Source organism: Myotis daubentonii, chromosome 7, assembly GCF_963259705.1.
Source record: "Myotis daubentonii chromosome 7, mMyoDau2.1, whole genome shotgun sequence".
Taxonomy (NCBI): domain Eukaryota; kingdom Metazoa; phylum Chordata; class Mammalia; order Chiroptera; family Vespertilionidae; genus Myotis; species Myotis daubentonii.
The window spans coordinates 61,017,087-61,032,334 of NC_081846.1; the positions used below are offsets into that span (position 1 = coordinate 61,017,087).

The window sequence follows — 15,248 nt, forward strand, 5'->3', positions numbered from 1 at the left end:
CCAAATCAAGTTTGCTTCCATCACCATTTATCCCCCTTTACCCTCTTTTTTTTAATTTAAATTCTTTATTGTTTAAAGTATTACATGAGTCTCCTTTTTCCCCCATTGACCTCTCCCCAGCCACTCCTACCTGCCAGCACATGCCCTCACTCCCCCACAACCCCACAGTCTGGTTCCATTGATTATGCTCATATGCATGCATACAAGTACTTTGGTTGATATTTTACCCTCTCATCGCCCCCCCCACCCAGCCTTCCCTCATAGGTTGGACAGTCTGTTCCATGCTTCTATGTCTCTCGTTCTATTTTTGTTCATTAGTTTACATTGTTCATTATATTCCACAAATGAGTAAGATCATGTGATATTTATCTTTCTCTGACTGGTTTATTTCACTTAGCATAATGATCTCTAGGTCCATTCATGCTGTTGCAAATGGTAAGAATTCCTTCTTTTTTACCCCAGTGTAGTATTCCATTGTGCAGATGTACTACAGTTTTCTAATCTACTCATCTGCTGATGGGCACTTAGGCTGTTTCCAAATCTTATCTATGGTGAATTGTGCTGCTATGAACATAGGGGTGCATATATCCTTTCTGATTAGTCTTTCTGTTTCCTTGGGATATATATTTTCTTGGGATCCTAGAAGAGGGATCACTGGGTCAAATGGAAGTTCCATTTTTAATTTTTTGAGGAAACCAATGGTATAGAAAAGAGAACCCAGAAATTGACCCAAGCCATTTAATACTTGACAAAGGAAGCATGAGTACATAATGGAGTCAAGACAGTCTCTTCAATAAATAGTGCTGGGAAAATTGGACAGATGCATGCAAAAAAATGAAACTAGACCACCAACTTACACCATACACAAAAATAAACTCAAAATTATTGGATAAAGGACTTAAACATAAGATGGGAAACCACAAAAATCTTAGAAGGCTCCATAGGCAGCAAAATAGCAGACATGTGTTATAGCAATATCTTTACCAATACAGCTCCTAGGACAATGGAAATCAAGAAGAAAATAAACAAATGGGACTACATCAAAAGCTTCTGCACAGCAAAAGAAACCATCAACAAAACAACAAGAAAGCCCACTTCATGGGAGAACGTATTTGCCAATGTTATCTCTGATAAGGGTTTAATCTCCAACATTTACAGGGAACTCTTACACCTTAACAAAAGGAAGATAAACAATCCAATCAAAAAATGGGCAAAGGACCTAAATAGACACTGTTCCAAAGAGGGCATACAGAAGGCTAAGAGACATATGGAAACATGTTCAAAGTCACTAATCATCTGAGAGATGAAATCAAAACGACAATGAGGTACTACCATCTCACATCTGTCAGAATGGCTATCATCAACAAATCAACAAACAAGTGCTAGCAAGGATGAGGAGAAAAAGGAACCCTCTTGGGCTGCTGGTGGGAATGCAGGCTGGTGCAGCCACTGTGGAGAACAGTATGCAGTTTCCTTTACCCTCTTCTACTGAAAAGCACTTTATATATATATATATATATATATATATATATATATATATATATATATATATATATATATATATATATATATATATTGAGTTTATATATATATAAAGTGCTTTTCAGTAGAGGAAGGGAGAGGGAGAGAGAGATAGAAATATCAATGATGAGAGAGAATCATTGATTGGCTGCCTCCTGCACACCCCCTATTGGGGATCGAGCCTACAACCTGGGCATATGCCCTTGACCAGAATTGAACCTGGGACCCTTCAGTCTGCAGGCCAATGCTCTATCCACTGAGCCAAACCGGCTAGGGCTAAAAAGCACTTTAAATGGCATTCAGAACATAGTAATGTCTACATTTGTTAAATAAATATTAATAAATGAATCTGAAAAGTTATGTACTAGAAGTAAATCCGTTGCTCGGGAAATGTTTATAAAGATATATTCTGTGGACCCACCATAGGTGAGTGAGAATCTGTATCAATAGGACCTGACAACCTATATTCAAACAAACAAAAACCAAAAACTTCTTTAGGTAATTTCAGTTTGCCAACTGGTTTGTCAGCAGCGACACTCAACAAAGTCTTAGGTCAGTTAGCTGGATCTCACATACCTTACCATCACTCTTTTCTTCTTCAATGGCCACTATCTAAAGCAACTTGGGATTTAGTAATAGCATCAATCAGTTTTACAAAAGCAGTTAGTAATTTAGCTTTGGGATTTCCTTTCTTACCTAAAGCAAAAGTGCTTTGTCCTCACCAAGGCAAAGACAGAAACCTGAAACTAAAGGTTGAGACGGCTGGTTAGGGAAGGAGAGAAGAGTAAGTGGAGACATGCACCTTGTGTTTTTGCCCAGCACTCATTCCTCATCCCAGGACACAGACTGGCACCATCTTAGTGACAGTGATTTGTGCTTAACTACCAGGAAGGAAGAAGTCACCTCCAATCCTCTTATCCTTTCAACAAACATTGAAGCAGTCAACTGAAGCTAGAGCAATTGCTAGCATTCTTCCTAGGTCCAAATGCATTGCCTTGAATTGCAACTAGAGAGAAAATGGAATAGCTTTAGGGTCTATGTCTCATTAAGTCATGAATATGACGCCCATGCTGTCCTGTGCTAAGTGGCTGACTTGGGTCCATGCGGTAGGCGGTATATTATAGTAGGTTAGGCTAACAAGGATTACAATCGCAGTTTACAGAATGTAATGAAATTAATTACTAATAATGCAATGAATTTTTCATCTGTATTAGTTAAATTAGAAAAGTAAGTGCAGTGTAGGAAAATGCACAGGATGCTAAATTTATTTTAAGAACTATATTTTGAGATTCAGTTATGCCATCTTAGTTGGTGTTAAAATGACTACTCTCTTTTATAAAATGATGGTGACATAAGTAGACTTTGTAAATCATTCTTACTGTACAACAGAAAATGTTCACATAGAGGCTGGCACTCATTTTTTTTTTAAATGTATTAGTCAGCAAAAATGTCAGACTGAGAACTATTAGAGCACTGACTTCGGAGACAGAAAGCACTGATGTGATCCCTGGCCCTACCACATATTACCTGGGCGATTTTGAGCAAGTGAGTCATCATTTATACACTGGGGATAGTAACACTACTTACTATTCATATGGTTTTGAGGATAAAATGATAAAATGTGATAAATCCTGTCAGGAGTTTACCCACAAAACAATTACTAAGTAAGTATCCAATAAATTTTAATCATTTTATTAATTTATAACTAAATTAACCATATTAACTCCCTCACAAATAAATTAAAATGGCTATACCTTATGTATATTTGTTTCCAAGTATTTTGTCCCATTTTTCTTTCATTAGACTAATGGTAGTATTGCAAAGGGGTCTTGATAGTCATATAAATCTCAGCCTCTCCATCTAAAACTAATTATAGAATAAAAATCTCAAGAGGAAATTAAGTCAGTTATTATGCTTCTGGTCTACAGGAAGATAATCCTCCCCATATGTCAAAATCCATTTTGTTAACAAAAAAAGAGGTGCTGTGCTTAGAGTATCAAGCCAATTAATATTAGACAAGAGACTAAGTTGACATTTACTACTATCTCTGAGGTATAATTTGGATGATTTTGAATATGTAGGCTGTGCTTTAAATTCTCTTTCTGTTTACAGTGGTTACTAAGCTCATGTATTATGTTCACCAAAGTGCCAAACAGCAGTTTAATCATACTCTTCCCTATGATCTACAAGAGCTTAAATAAGACTTATGTAACAATTCAATGTAGTTTAATGTATCAGATTCCCAATTAATCCCACACCATGTTAAAACCCTGATATGATATATCATGTTCCCATCTATCTTAACAGTAAGTACTTCTAAAAAAGTACAAAAGTCTCAATTTTAATATAGACAGTCTGTTTAATGTCCTCACATAAAAAATATGATCACAAATATGGTCTTATCAATGATGGAAAATTCACTACTTTCCCTACATCCTTCTCCAACTTATATTAGGAGGATTAACAATTAATATGAAACAACTTTTAAAAACTGATATTTTGCATCTTGTTTTAGTTCTATTATACAGGTTGGATGATTATAGGTAGGTAAACATTAAGAAAGAAACTGATAGTTCATGAGGATTATACTAATTGTGTGGACATTTCAGTGAAGTTGGGCCCTTAGAAAAGAGACTGATCTCCCTAATTTAACTTACATTTTAAATGTTAGGCCCCAGCCAGCTTTTAATAATCTGTAATAGTAACTTTTAAAAATTAAGAATTTCAGCTTAAATAAATAGATTTCAAGATATACTAAGAAGATAAAATTGGGAAACTGATCGATAAATATGAATTTTAGCTAATGCCTTTACAAGGGACATTAGGACACACATTAATTACACAAATGGCTTTAGCCACCTTTAATTATGTCTTGATAATCAAGCTGAAATCTATTAAATATTTTAGCATAAATATTTCTTCCCACATTGAACATACACATGGGACTAAATCTGAATCAAGGAGAAATTAGTATGAAATGAATAAGGTCTGTTTGATTTATATTTTGTGCCCAAAGATAATTTCTTATAATGCTCCAAGTGAATGACCAACTATAACTGAATTAATGTGTGTATTCATTTTCATAAATTTCTTTGAATTCTCTAAGTATTAAATTTAACAATGGAAAGCTAGACTCTTCAATAACATGTAGACTCATAATTAAATGGCAAAAGTCTAATCTGTTAAAATGATAAATGGTTTATCAAAGCAGAGAGTGTCAGAGCTATAAATGTGACTTATGTGTTCAAACATATACTTAGTGTATATGTGTAAGGGGAGCAATAATGTTAAGAAATGTCTTCTAATAAATTGTCAGAGTCAATCTGAGCATATATACTTAATTATTGATTTGATATTTCACATGTATTTATTTGATGACAAAAGTAGAAGGAAGGATTTAGAACAAGAGCCCAGTTAAATTTTTTAATAACTAGGCCACTAGTGAATATGGTCACTCAGACTTCAAAGTAGTGATCCTGTTAGATCTTACTAATTTGTCTTCATGTTCCTACTGCTGACAGTGACACAAATCCAAGAAGGTGCTGTATTAAAATTCAGTCAAAATTGGTTTATTGCAATAGGTGCCACATGAGTATATGTTTAAGAAGTCAAATTAGTTAAAGAATAGAACTACAAAACTGTTCATTTTCTTAAAGCACAATGAATACCTGTCACATACATGTAACAGTGTTATTTATTTCACAGGTTAGGACCGTATTAATACCTTACTCTAAGTCATTTCCCTTAATTTTCTTGTTAATCAGAAATACCAATACTCTCTTTTGCCCAACCAGAAAGAAGAAAAATGCTAATTTGCTTGTTCTCTCACTCTCTTCCTAAAATGACAAAGTTTTTAAAAGCTGCACAATCTCTATTACATGGTAATGTTCCTGTTACAACTACCACTTCTAAAAATCAAGTTGGCGAAATGAAAACATTTTATTCCACTCTGACAGAACTGTATAACCTAAAATTAATGCACATTAAATTAAAAAGTTAAATGTGCCTCAATATTCTTAGTGGTAAGAAATCAGAACATATCTCAACCAATATCAGAATTTCATCTTTATGTATTTGCTATTTTTAAATACGAAAAAATGGGGAGAGCATCAGGTGATGTATAAGTAATATTTTAAAGCAACATTGCCTTGAGCATAATTTTGAACAATGCTCATGGCAAATCCCCAACTGTTTTAAGAGAGGACTAGCAAATCATTAGAAAAGAGATATTGAAGCCCATAGGTTCCTACTAGATCATGTATCAGGAGGCATTACATTGCCAAGAATTTGGCAAATTCTTATATACATGTAGTATCACACCTCTCATATATATTCAAAGCAGTAAGGAAACCTATAAATTATTTAAGATAAGTAGTTCAGTTTGCAGATCAATTTATAGCCCCCAAATACCTTGCCCTGATACATCTATTCTTTAAGAGAGAACTTTTCACTTGTTAAACACACACACACACACACACACACACACAAGCATTCACCCACAAATGATGCCATGTCCTCATTTACTTTCAGGTAGGAAGGCTGAATAATGCCATCACCAGAGCCTCTATGTTCTGCAATGATTGTTAAAGAACATCGGCCAGCAAGACTTGCAGAGAGGGCAAATTCAAGCAGTGACTGAGCTAAAAAGGCACAGAGGACTCATGTTTCAACATCACTTCTAGTGGTCTTCTATTCCCATTCATGAAAGACTAAATGAAACACAAAAGGGGGGAAGGCAAAAAGCAACTTCTTGTCCATAGGCTCATAAGCATAGCTGGTGACTTCAAAGCCTATAATTAGTTGCATACTAATCAGTCAACAAGTTTTTATTAAGCATTCACTAGTTTTCTCACATTGAACTAGGGTGTGCATATCTGAGTCACACCCAGTCCCAGTCTGGACTCTGAGATCCAGAATTAATGCACACCTGCAGTGCTGTACTTCCTTTGGGAAATCTTTCTTTCCTTCCTCCCCAAACCTGATCTGAGACACGGGGCCTTGCAAGCCCTGGAATGGGATGAGTACCACAGAAATGGTAAATTAAAAGCATTTTTTAAACCAACAAGAGCAGGTGAGGGAAATTCTCAATAGAGCTGAAAGAGAGCAGGAGCATAGGAAAAAGGTGTGCAGTCCTGGTTTGTGGCAAGCTGTGGAGAAATGCACTTTTTATGTCAAGTCAACCTTCACCTATGAAAATTCTCCAAATCTACCCATAATATTAGGGTTCTAGTTCTGCAGGAGAGGGGGGAGTTTGTAGAGATCAGTGAAAAGGAAAGATTAGTAATGCAATGCAAAAAGTCCAAGATGAGGAAAGGAAAGGATGGGCAAAAAGGCAAGGAGAATGACCTGGGATGGGAGAGGTTCAAAGTCAGTCATTGACCTTACTTTTCAATATTCTAAAGCCAGCAGGTTTCTTTAACACTAGAGGGCATGAGTGCAAACACACACACGCAAACACACACACACACACACACACACACACACACACACACACACACACACGGAGTAGCAACCTTGAGCAAAGGCAGCCTTCATATAAACCCTAAGATTTGAGGCTCCAAGGAAACACTACATTTCAAGGGGCAGCCAAGTAAAATCTCTGGGCTGTGTTTCTGGGAGGAGTGACCACGATCTCTCCCAAGAAAACCACTCAAGGATCCAGTGCTATGGCAGTTTAAAGCAGGCATCACCCCGCCACCCCCAGTACTCCTTTCCTCCTCTAGTAACAGCTTTGCCTCCCGAAAGCTCCCACCCATTCGAGGCTAGTTTCCACTGGATCTCTAAGCTTCTGGGTTTGTCTGCCCACTGCCTGTAAAGGCTGGAGATGTAGACTCTCCACCTAGAAATTCAACTGATTCTAGCCACGGAACCGGGCAAGGGGAGGGGCGCCCTCAGCGTTCGCTCTCCAAACCCGCAACCTCCGTGCGCTCAGTGGGCAGCAGCGCAGCACCCTCGAGCCCTGGAAGGGAGGCTGTTCCTTGCGCCCTACATTCAGCCCAGCCCCTCGACTTCAGAGCTCAGTCAAGGGCAGGTTGCTTCCATCCCCCCACCCCCTCTAGCTCCCAGCAGGGGGGTCTCTGCACCTGAAGGTGCTCAGAAGGTGGATCAGGAGGTGTTCCCCTGGCCAAGGCGCCTTGGGATCTGGGAGCTGATGTTCGGGAGGACGAGGCAGGGCAGATGAGAAAGACAGAGATGGACATCGAAAGGCAGAAAGTACGGCAACACGGAGAGACAAGCTGAAGAGACAGAATAACAGGCACACAGAGGCATCCCAAGAAAGGCAGGGAGGTGAATGCGAGAGAAACAAGGAGACCCAGAGGGTTGCGGGAGCCAGAGAGAGAAAGAAACTGAGTTAGAGACTGAGAGAGAATGAAAGGCAGAGGGGCACTCAAAGAGACAGGCAAGGGGAGGCAGGAAAAGAGGAAGACACCGTCGAGGAAGACTCCCCAGATCCAGATCGTCCCGGGCAGCGGGCGGTGTGAAAGCACCCGCGCTCCGCGGCCCGCGCTCGCCCGCAGCTGGTGGGAGAAAGTTGCCGGGTGGAAAGTCTGAACCGCCCCTCCGCGAGTGTCAGCACCACGCGGAAGGTGGCCGGCGCCCCCAGCGCCGCGGGGAGCTGAGGAAGCGCAGAGGAGAGGGCGGGCAGCGGCACAAAGTTCGGCGCCTGGCGCCTGCCCGTCCACCCCCCGCACCTGCAGCGGCGGGAGACCGCGATCCCGGAGCTGGGAAAGCCGCCTCGCCCGGTCTGCCCGCGCCCCTGCCCCGGGACCGGCCGCTCCCCGCCACTCGCTGCAGGACTTTGCGGAGCCCCGCCGGGCACTCTGGCCGCTCAGAGGGGACTCAACCCAGACCATTACAAGGAAGAGAGGGGGAGCGCGAGAGTCAGAGACCTGCGGTGGTAGCCCGGGATCCCGCGAAGAGGCAACGGCGGTCCACGCACGGAATGCAGCCTCCGACCCAGCCGGGCAGACGCCGGCCACCTGCGCCGAGTGCCGGGCGCGCCGAGCCTGCGCTCACCTGGAACCCACGCCGGTCCCCGAGTGCCGCGCGCAGCCCGGTGCCAGCCGCTGCCTCGCTTCACGCTTCCCCGCGAGCAGAGCGAGCTGGCTCCGGTCTCGGCCAGCCCCGGAGAGGCGCCCTCATAGCGCGGCGGCGGGCGAGAGGGCTCCGTGAGCGCGGCGAGAGCCGGCGCGGAGGCCGAGGGGCGCAGGGAACCGAGCGAGGGCTCCTAGCACATTGTCACCTCAGCAGAGCCGTCGCGACCGCCGCCTGGTCACTTCGCCCCCGGCCCCCGCCCCCCTCCCACCCCAGCCCGCTCGTTCCGAGCCCCTCCTCCTCGCGCGGTCCCTCCCCCTCCCGTAGCCCCAGCCAGGCGGCCTCTCACAGGGCTAGTATCATTTACGTAACCAGCACCCCCAGCCCTCCTCCTCCCTCCCCGCTCCCGCTCCTCCCCGGGCTGGGGCGGTGCGCGCTGAGCTCGCTCCAGCTGCTCCGGAGCCGCGGCTTCAGCGACGTGCACAAGTCCCGCGATACTTGGCAAGCACGGCCACCCCGAGCCACCCTGGGGTCCGTTCTTCTCCCCCGCGAGCGCCCCGCGCCCCTGGCAGCCCGCGGTGCAAAAGCCGGCTTGCACCCGCAGAGCCCCTTGCACCAGCGAGCCTCCTGCAAGGATGTTAAGGCGCCCGAGACTGCCCCCTGGGAAAGCGTGGGCTGCCACACGCCAGTCGTCGGCTCTGCGGTGCAGAGATGCCGCGGGGAATTTGGAGTTTGGGGCGCTCTGAAGCAGAAAGGACGGAACACAGTTTGGCCTCTTATCCCTTACACTTCATCCACCCTGCGGGGTCCTAGTGTTCTGGTTGGTAAGAGAGCTGGGAAAGCAAAGCGCTTCCTTATGCTCTTAATTTTTTTTAGGAAGAGGCAAAGAGTGGATCTTTGAATTTCTTTTTGCCTGGAGGGTATGGGCTTAATATACATACGCACCCTGAAGTACCTGTAGGCTTGCATTTCAAAAGGAATGTTAATGGACAGTCATTTCGAAGTAAGATTAACTTGTAGTGTAGAAAGGCCTTGGTAGCAAATGAGTTAACATATAAATAAGGGCTTTAGAACAGTGCCTGGCACAAAGCACAGACTTAAGATTCCTTTAGTATTAGCATCTGAAGACTTGGGACCTATCCCCCTCTGACACGCGGGAGGGACTCTCCGAGGACATTGGGATTGCTGAATTCAAGTCCCTGCCTCATCATTTATTCACTGGTGACTTGGTTAGTTTTGGCCCTTTGCTTTCTTCATTCTCAGTTCCCCTGTTTGTAAGAGGGACTCCAGTAAGGCTGTTTTCCCCTCTCAAAGTGTCACTTCACCCATCTTAGCTTCACCTTACTTCTTTTATTTGGCAAAACTGGGGGGATCATATAATAACAACTTCAAAAATATTAAGAGCCACATTGTACAAACATATTATTAATTATAATCTAGTATCAGTGGGATTATTGACACTCATAAAAGACAATTTTTAGAGGTGTTATCCGTATATATTTTCATGAATCAATTATCATCTAAATAGGTATGATCCTGTATTTAATGTTTCAGCCTACATTGTCCATCCTGCCACAATGTCCCACTGTCAAGTATGGAGCACCCACCTAGCAGAGGTGGTTCTCTGAATGTGTGAGGACACGGAGTGCCACCCATAACACCAGGGACAGACACTGTGATTTCTCTCTATTGCTCCCTCTTTGTGAGTTATACAGTTCTGTTCTCTCATCAGGCTACTGACCTCTGCCTGGCAAATTGAGAAAAGCTAAGGGCCAGCAGGTAAAATGTTTGGGTTCTAATGTTGGCACAGCCATTTAGTAGACATGTATACTTTGAAGAATATAAGGCCCCATCCTTACCTTCTTCACCTAAAAAAATAATAGCAATATTTTGCCATCTTTGTAGTAATATTTAACTAAGGCAAGAATCATAAATCTAGTCGGTAACAGCTGTGTGTGAAACAAGACATTAACATCATCTCAAAGTAGATCCCTGGGAATTATTAGCTTTTACTTTATAACACACTATCCCAAAACTCAGTGGCTTAACACAATAAAATAAATCTATAATTTCTCAGGATTCTATGGATTGTCTGGATGATTTTCTGCTCTATCTTGGTCAGTTTGGGCTGGATGATCTAGGATGGCCTCACTCACTTATCTATTGGTGGCAAGCTAATTGGGGGTAAGGCTAAACTGGGATGGCTCATCTTTGTTCAACCTGGCCTGTCATCCTTCCTACTAACCTTGTTTTCTTGAGTAGTGGTAGTTGCAGGATTCTAAAAAGCAACAATAGAGTGCGAGCTACATTTAGAGTGCTTTTCAAGGTTCTGTGGACACACATTTACCCATGTCCCATTAGCCCAAGGAAGTTATGTGGCCAAGCCCAGATTCAAAGGTGGAATGAAATACTCCATGTCTTACAGCAGCAGTTCTCAACCTGTGGGTCGCGACCCCATTGAGGATTGAACAACCCTTTCACAGGGGTCACCTAACACCATCGGAAAACACATATATAATTACATATTGTTTTTGTGATTAATCACTATGCTTTAATTACATTCAATTTGTAACAAAGAAAATACATCCTGCATATCAGATATTTACATGATGATTCATAACAGTAGCAAAATTATAGTTATGAAGTAGCAACGAAAATAATTTTATGGTTGGGGGTCACCACAACATGAGGAATTGTATTAAAGGGTCACAGCATTAGGAAGGTTGAGAACCACTGTCTTAAAGGGAAAAACTGAAAAATCAAATTGCAAAGAAGAAATGCACACACAAATGGGAACTACTTGAGATCAGTTTTGTAATCTGTTGGGGAGCACATGATGTTATATTGTAACTCAGAAGACGCCTTAATCAATAAGCCAAATTTATTTGGAGTCCTTTTCATTTTCGCTAGCGCTAGCAGGCCCAGAGGAACTCATGCTTCTCAAATTCTGGGACCCAATATGGTGGAAGTCTCCCTTATTTATACATTTTTCAGATCTTTGTCTCCCAAATTTGGAATGAGACTTCCAGACCTTCTGAGAAAAAGTCCTGTTTGCTGGGACAGGGCCCTGAGACTATACCTCAAAGCCTGGTCTGGTGCCAGCACTGATAACTCTGTCTGGGGCATAGTTTATGGCCTCTCTGAAATGGGGAGTAGTCTTATTTTCCCTATTATTTAAGGAAGCATGCTAGAAGCTGGTCCATTCTTGCTGCTTGACAGTCGTTGCAGGGAAGAAGCATCAGCACAGCATATGTTTCAAGGGACCTGGCATACTGTTCTTAATATGTTTGCTCCCCTTCTTAGCACTATGTGTTCTAACCAGGGCCACCTCCCCGAGAAAGGTTGTTTCCCCAGGTGGGGATTTTTCCCTGAAGTTAGGGATTAACAGGACTAAGGAAGGGAATAAATCAGTAAAACCCCTTAACTAAGTGCCAGGTGTATAGTTAATCACCTTAACTACAAACAATTGCACTTAAACTACATAATCTTTACTTAGGATAATCTCCTTCAGTTACTTCTTTGTAGCTTAACAGAACCATAGAGTAGTGACCTTGGAAGGGAGATAACAAACTAGCCCTAACCTTTGGAATAGAATAGATAGGATTAAAATCAACAGAACTAGATGGAGATGGGATTTTTGGCAAAGGTCAGATAAGAAACTATGGACATGAAACAAGGAACTGTAGAAGGTCAAAGGAGGATCCAAAACATATGATGATGTAACTATAGAGGCATGCTTATAGGACCAAATGGTATAAATACAGATGTAAAAGGAGAATAAAGAGCAAACCTGGCTATGCTGATCATCTGTACACTGTCTCCATGTCCTTCATTCTTCGCCGACTCTGTCCATACCTTTGGGAACCCCTGGACTGCTGGGGCTGGACCCCGGCAGAAGCACATGTTTACAGAAGCCAGAATAGCAGCATTAAAATTTTAAAACAGTTTTTACCCAAGATGGAGGTTACTATGCTTCAATGAGACTTGGTTGGGAAGTTTGTAAGGAGGACATTCCGAGAAAAGGGAAGTGTGCTGAAGGTGGCCTGCCCTATTTATCAGAGTTCTGATGTTGGGGAGTGCCAAAGGCGGTGCCCGTAATTATTCCTTGACCTTTCCAAATAACTCTGTGCACAAGCAGAACCCCTGGGTGTTTATTGGAATCCTTATGCTTAATCTTTGGGTGTCCTTGCTTAAAGGACACTGCAAACACATGTGTCCTCCCAAGATTCCTTACCCTACTGATTGTATCTAAAAGATAAATTTTATCTCAACCTGCTGTTACAATAAAAACAGAATGAGGCAGGCAATCAAGGCTGTCTGGTTCCTTTAGCCAGGCAGTCCCTTAGCCCTCTCTTTCACAGCAATCCTGTGTCAGAGTAATCATTCATTCGTCGCTCAGGGTCTGCTGGTCAGCCCCGGCAATCTACCATAGGTTTTTCTTAATTACAAGAAAATTAAAAATTCCTTGCAGTGGATAAATCTGATAAATATTATCTTAACCAAATGATCAAGGTTAAAATTACCAATAATGGAACCAGGTGACTAAAAAATACACTAAGGGGTAAGAGACATAATTGCTAAATGCAATGTATAATGGAGAATTGGATACTGGGCTGGAAAAAATAAATGTATCTATACAAATAAAAGCATTATATGCTAATTAGACCAGACGATCTTCCAGATAAAGATACGGCAGTGGGGGCTGAGCCCTTTGCACAAATTTTGTGCATTGGGCCTCTAGTCTATAAATGACATTATTAGAATAATTGGTAAATTATTAATAAAGTCTATATAATATCTACATATAGCTCTTTTATTTATGCTAAATTTCAATTAGTTTTATATCAATATTAAATATCCTAATTTTGATAAATTTTGATTACTCTAATGAAATATTTGGGGGGTAAAAAGGACATAGTGGCTTCAATTTACTCACAATGGTTTAGAAATAACTCCAGAGAGAATGATGAAGGAAATGTGAAAAATTTTTTAACAGTTGATAAGTTTTGGTGAGTGGTATATGGAAATTTATTATATTAATTTTGCCACATTTTTTCCTTTGAATTTATACTTTTAAATGAGAGGAGAAGCAATGTTTGCTTATCTCACAAGAAGATTAAATGCAATAATTTATGTGGATGAGTGTTGAAATTAATCAAGATTTATACTGTACTTTTTTCAAATAGAAAGCTAGGAATTTATCTTTAATTAGTGAGAAGTTATTAAAATATTTGTTTAGATAAATGGGATGGCCAACATTGCAAGATTAATCAGCTATAAGGCATACAGCAACTTATATGGAGAATATAGTAAAGATAGGAATATAAGTTTAGCAGTTACAATTGACCTGGTTAATGAAGGCCCCAATTAAAATGGAAAAAATGGGTAATATATCCATATAAATAAATATTACTGAAATTAGAATATCTAGTTGTGGCAAATTATTAGCAATAACGGAGAAGGAAAAGGTGTTATATAATTTTGAGAGGTTGAATATTAGAATGGAGATACTATTATTAAGAGAAACAGAAAGCTATAACTTTATTTTCTAAAATAAAAATCCAATAATATTTCTTTCTAATTATAATAGCTCAGTGGATTCTCATTGCTTTTAATAAATAGTCTAAAATCCCAAATAAATCTTATGAGAATCTTTATAATCTGGACCCTGCTTACCTCCTTAATACCTACAACGAACTAAGCATGGAACTGAACACAAATAATAATAAAGACAGCCCTCATGGAACTTAGAGTCTAGTCCTTCATCCAGTGAATATGTATTGGGTGCTTACAACATTCACTGAGAATGTGAACAAAAAGACACAGACTCTGCTTTCCTGAATGCTACATTTCAGTGCAGTGAGTACTAAACAAATAAGCACTTATATCAGGTGGTAATAAATTCTCAGAAGAAAATTGAAACCAGCTAAGAGCTGAGCTTTCCAATTAGTGTGCTATAAAATGTTTACAGATATCCCTTGATATACTGATCACCTCACCCATCAGGAGCGACCAAGTAGAGAAACCTCAAATTGTCAGAGTCCAAAGTCAGATAGTCTGTTGTCATAAAAAGCTTGTTCAGAGCTCTTTGGAGAATGACCTGAGCAAGTAAGGTCTGAGAATATGTCCCATTTTTCCTGAAGGTGTCATAAAATACGGAGGTGTCTACTTCTGGACATCTACTTCAGCATTCAACTATAGGCCTCTGACAAGGGCTCATGAAATGGTTTGAGGATTTTTTTTTTTAAGGTACAAGGAACAATGCATGTAGTTCAAAGTGTAGTCCATTATAGATGGGGGAGCAAAGATTTTTGGCAAGATGTTCTAGTGATCATAGCCCTCGTAGATGACTCAAAGCACTAGAAACATAAATATAAGGTAATTCTGTTCTATATGCTGCTTATTTTCTATTTCTGTGTTAGCCATGTCAGCTGCAGATTGGCTATTCTAACAAAGGTTGGGCATTCTTCAAATGCAAGGTTTATAACTATTTCAAATTTTTTGGTAAAAATTTTGAACAGATTTCAAATTCATTAATATCCACAAAAATTCAAAATTACAACTATTATTAAAAAAACTAGAGGCCCAATGCACGAAATTCATGCAAGAGTAAGCCTTCCTTCCTCCAGCTGCCAGCACCGGCTTCCCTCATAGTGACAAGATCTCACTAAATATTTTTTTAAAATATTTTA

At 40.9% G+C, this 15,248-nt stretch overlaps 1 protein-coding gene across 2 annotated transcripts in view; it reads right to left on the bottom strand.

Moving 5' to 3' along the window:
- The window catches only part of GALNT13 (polypeptide N-acetylgalactosaminyltransferase 13), a 497,436-nt gene extending 488,610 nt beyond the window's left edge, over window positions 1–8,826 (bottom strand). For both annotated transcript variants that reach the window (XM_059704420.1, XM_059704421.1), the window contains exon 1: window positions 8,539–8,826. The gene's annotated coding sequence lies outside the window, so the exon portion shown is untranslated. The remainder of the gene's footprint in view (window positions 1–8,538) is intronic.
- Window positions 8,827–15,248: the final 6,422 nt, after the last annotated feature.